At 30.0% G+C, this 5,000-nt stretch overlaps 1 protein-coding gene across 1 annotated transcript in view; it reads left to right on the top strand.

The window, feature by feature from the left end:
- The first annotated feature begins 4,479 nt into the window (after positions 1-4,479).
- LOC119578801 (cytochrome P450 4c3-like) overlaps positions 4,480-5,000 on the top strand; it is a 9,797-nt gene continuing 9,276 nt past the window's right edge. Inside the window, exon 1 of the mRNA XM_037926432.1 lies at positions 4,480-4,596. The gene's annotated coding sequence lies outside the window, so the exon portion shown is untranslated. The remainder of the gene's footprint in view (positions 4,597-5,000) is intronic.

The following is a 5,000-nucleotide window of genomic DNA, read 5'->3' as shown; positions in this document are numbered from 1 at the left end:
TATTATTATAATGAAATTCTAAGATACATTATTTTTTGTTAGATAATTATGTCTGTGATGTGATAATTATTAATTATTAAATAGATTATATATAATTAAATGATTGTTTTGTATGATTTGTTATCACGTGGTGTTGGATGTGGGTTTGTTTAGTTTCAAATGTGCGGTATGTTTGTTGTCATTGTGTACGATTTGTTGTATGCTGTTGTCTTGGATTTTTTATATATATTTATGTTATAGATTATGTTTCTTATATAGTTATTTAAACGGTATATCTAATGTACATATATTATTTAGATAGTAGGTGAATTGATATGCATTATACTTATTAAACTAAAACAAGTATTCCATAATTGATTACATCCTCTCAGAATATAATCTATGTTCACCGTAAGTGCATACATAATGAAATAAATTAAATGAGTGCATTTTAAACTATATTTTGTTGAGCATCTGCTTTTCAAAATAATTTGTTGTGAGAGATTTGAGTAGGTGATGGCTTCGTGTTATTGCCTAACTTAGTGTGTAGAATAACAATCTAGACATTTACTCTACTTTCAAAGGCACGAAATTTAGAGGTAATATGTGTCTGTATACGTGTGTGAAGAGGTTAATCTGCGAGTTTATGGGTGATGTCGTTGCGATGTACTGTTTGTGACGGATGTGCCAATGGTCGTGTCATTGCAATCCTTTTTAAACTTAAGTGCGTAATGAATATACGAATAACAGTTAGACACACATCTGTAACTTACAGATGCTACATCATAATTCCACAGTAAGCATCGTACATAAATTAAGAGAGTCCCTTAATATGTGTCGATAATACAGATGCTTAACTAAGTTAATCTTTGCTGCATCACAAAGTTTGATAATGTTTTAGTTATGCCATTCCAACTAATTAGTAAGGAGCCTTTCTCTGGTGATAAATGTCTTTGATACTATTCTGTAGATTCGGCCTACAGTGTATAGCCAAGATATAAACACTGGGTTGCAGTGCCACTTTTGCCTCTTCTTAGAACTAAGGATAAGGATAAGTCCGATATGCGAAGATTAGCCTCGCCCGGGCTATGCCATGAAGGGAACCCGGCCTGTGTCGTTTAATGCCGACTCGCTCACGTGTGTCAGCTGGTGCTGACTCGGGTGAACCTAGTCCTTAACCGCCGTGGTGCCCAGTCACAGCAGTAACCTCCAGGCGACAGTTGCAACTTCTCGCGCCTAGGCCCTCGGATGAGAGGCCAACACGTTACCACTGTACTTGTCCGGAGGCTTTCTTTGACCTCTGAACCCTCATCATAGCATATCTATATCTGCATACCGTCCGCACGCATGCATCTAACGACGAACCGAGTATTTGATGGCTGACGGTTTAATCCATTTTTCCGCACGCAAATATCTGGCGAGAGGCTCGGTCCCTGACGACTGACGTTTTATGATATTATAGCATTGGCCTATATCTGACGGCGACACCATAGATGCAGCGTATTTGGACTTAGCTGGGTCCGGACAAGGGTTTTACTTCACTAATGATCAGAAAATTCTTTCTAAACAGCACTTTAATTGCTGCCACTACTGGCACATAAACATGCACACTTACAATGATAATACAGTCATATATAGAAGCATCTATACATACAGACAGACAAACAGAATGGCATACATATATACAAACATGTCTACATACATACTTAAATACATACATACATACATACATACATACATACATACATACATACATGCATGCATACATATATACACATTCATATATACATACATACATGCGTTCATACAGGGAGGGAGGGAAAGAAGAGTCTTTATTTACAATAGTCCCCCATACATCAATTTTCTGACATCTTCTGGAATCTAACATTTTCTTTTGGTTATATTTAGGGTAGACTAATTTAATAATAATTTCCTAACGTTCATTCACCTTTATTTGTAATATAGTTTATCGTAATGGTGAGTACGATGAGTTATGACTTTCAATATCACATTAAAGTGCATGGTCATTCTTCTCTTAGATATTCAGATGATTACAACCAAAAGGTCTGCCCATTACAAAACTCAAATATATGAAGTTATATCATTGTTATCTCTGTTATTACTTTCGTATGTTGATTCTTACTATTGTTATGGTTACTGCATTACTGATATTGTTATCTACATTCTCCTTATTATTATTTCTATCACCATGACCCTCACTGTTATGTTGTTTTTGTTTGTTTGTTTGTTTGTTTGTATCATTATTATTATCAATATTATCATTATTATTACTATCATCATCATAATTATTATTATATTATTATTATTATTGTTGTTGTTGTTATTATTATTATTATTATTATTATTATTATTATTATTATTATTATTATTATTATTATTATTATTATTATTATTATTATTATTATTATTATTATTATTATATTCCATCATCATCAATTATCATCATCATCATCTCATCATCATCATCATCATCATCATCATCATCATCATTATCCTTATTATTACTGCTATTAACATTATTATCATTATCATTATCATCATAAGTATCATTGCATTGTCATTATTATCAATTTTATTATTGTCATTAGTAGTAGTAGTAGCAGAAGAAGTAATATCATTATTTTTAGTAGTAGTAGTAGTAGTAGTAGTAGTAGTAGTAGTATCATTATCATTATCATTATTATTATTATTATTATTATTATTATTATTATTATCATTATTATTATTATTATTATTATTATTATTATTATTATTATCATCATAATGACATTACTACTGCTGCTATTACTGCTATTGTAATAGCTCGTTACCCCCCCCCCAAATAACCGCATCCCCTTTCGTCTCATTGACAGATCAAAAATCATATGTGTGAGGCCGACAGAAGGCGGCAGTTTTCACATAACCGACAGACCAAGTAAAATAACGTGGCGGGGATACAGCAGACATAGAATGAGCCAAGGTTAAGAGGGATAACTGCGCCATAGCAATTTCACCCCATCCCCTGGTCCATACGTAACGCACCCATAGATGCTATACTACTGTTATTATTGTTACTGTTACTATTTATATTATTGTTATCTTGTTGTTGTTGTTGTTGTTGTTGTTGTTATTATCATTATTATTATTATTATTATTATTATTATTATTATTATATTATTATTATTATTATTATTATCATTATTATTATTATTATTATTATTATTATTATCATTAATTAGCATTAGCATTAGCATTAGCGTTAGTTTCGCAACATCATCACTATCATTATTATAATCATTATTTATCACTAATAATGAATATTGAAGATGATAAAGATGTTAATGATAATGATAATAGTAATAATAATGTTAATGATGATGATGATGAGAAAGATAATAATAATAATAATAATAATAATAATAATAATAATAATAATAATAATAATAATAATAATAATAATAATGATAATAATAATAATAATAATAATAATTGTAAAAATGATAATAATAATGATAATAATGATAATACTACTACTACTAATGCTTATAATAATGATAATAATAATAATAATAATAATAATAATAAAACATCAATAACAAACAACAACAACAATAACAATTATTATTATTATTATTATTATTATTATTATTATTATTATTATCATTATTATTATTATCATTATTATTATTATTATTATTATTATTATATATGATAATCAAAATGAAAATGATGATGATAATAATAATGAAAATTATCATAATGATAATAGAAATAATCAGAAGAAGAAGAAGAAGAAGAAGAACCAAAAAAGAACAATAATGGTAATTATAAAAAGAGAAATAATAATAGTAAGGTTCATGATAATGATAATAGTAATAATAATAGTTATAATAACAATAACTGATAATAATAATAGTAATAATAATAACAATGATAATAATAATGCTGAAAATAACCATGACAATATCAATGGTAATGGTAATATCAGTTATAATGGTAATGTAATGATATTTTCAATTTTGACGATAATGATGATAAATAATAATGATGATCATTACTAACACTGACAAACAGAAGGACAGTAGTATAGTAAGTAGAAAAAAAACAACATAAATGAACCGAAAAGTGTTAAAAGGAGATGCGAACAGATTTAATGAAGATGAGCTCGAGATTACCTGAAGGTCATATCAAAGCGAGTTATTTCATTGTCACCTTTGTACAGTCTCATGTTAGGGAGTCACGAGTCTTATCTTAGTTTTTGATAAGAGTATGTACCTAAAACCTTACACACATTGACACTTTGAAACAAATCCAAACACACATATATACGCACATAGATACAGATACATATAAAGAGTATGTAACATGTATGCATGTTAGTGTATTTACTGTATTGGCATGCTTTATTATTAAATTCGAACCTCACAAATAGATTCTACCAAGAAGAACTACGATATGTGCACCTACAAACGTTAAGATAACCTCGCACTAGTGTCGCCGGTAACTCAACCCAAGCTGCTATTAGTACCGAGTGGTAGCGTAGGCCTCAGAGTGCACGCGGCAAGGTGGTCGGCTACACGCGTACTGTGCTGCTCTCGAGTCATCTTGTACTCTCAAGTAAGTTTTATGAAAGTACGGAAAGTATGGATTGCTTAATGAAGGAGGGGTGGCTGATGGGAACAGATAGTCACTTTATAGTTTGAATATAAGTGCGGGATGATTGTATTTGTCAATGGAACTCAGCTGTTTATTAAATAATGGTCCCCATATGTGGCTCACGTGTGCCATAAAGGAACTATATGGTGGTGTTCGCAAGGGTTCACCAGTAAGATGTGAAATATTCTTTCTTTCTTGTTTTGCGTTCTTAATTTATCAATTGATATTCATTTTTGATTATTTAATTAATAAAATAATTCTTCATTTGTTTGTTTACTTTATTATCAAGATTATGAAAACTTGCAAAATAAGCAGAAAATGAAATGCCAATATGCGCACATACTTGTTTACACATGCGTATGTAA

This window comes from Penaeus monodon, chromosome 11, assembly GCF_015228065.2.
Source record: "Penaeus monodon isolate SGIC_2016 chromosome 11, NSTDA_Pmon_1, whole genome shotgun sequence".
NCBI lineage: Eukaryota > Metazoa > Arthropoda > Malacostraca > Decapoda > Penaeidae > Penaeus > Penaeus monodon.
The sequence above is the reverse complement of the archived record's forward strand: the minus strand, read 5'-3'. Positions and strand labels throughout refer to the sequence as shown.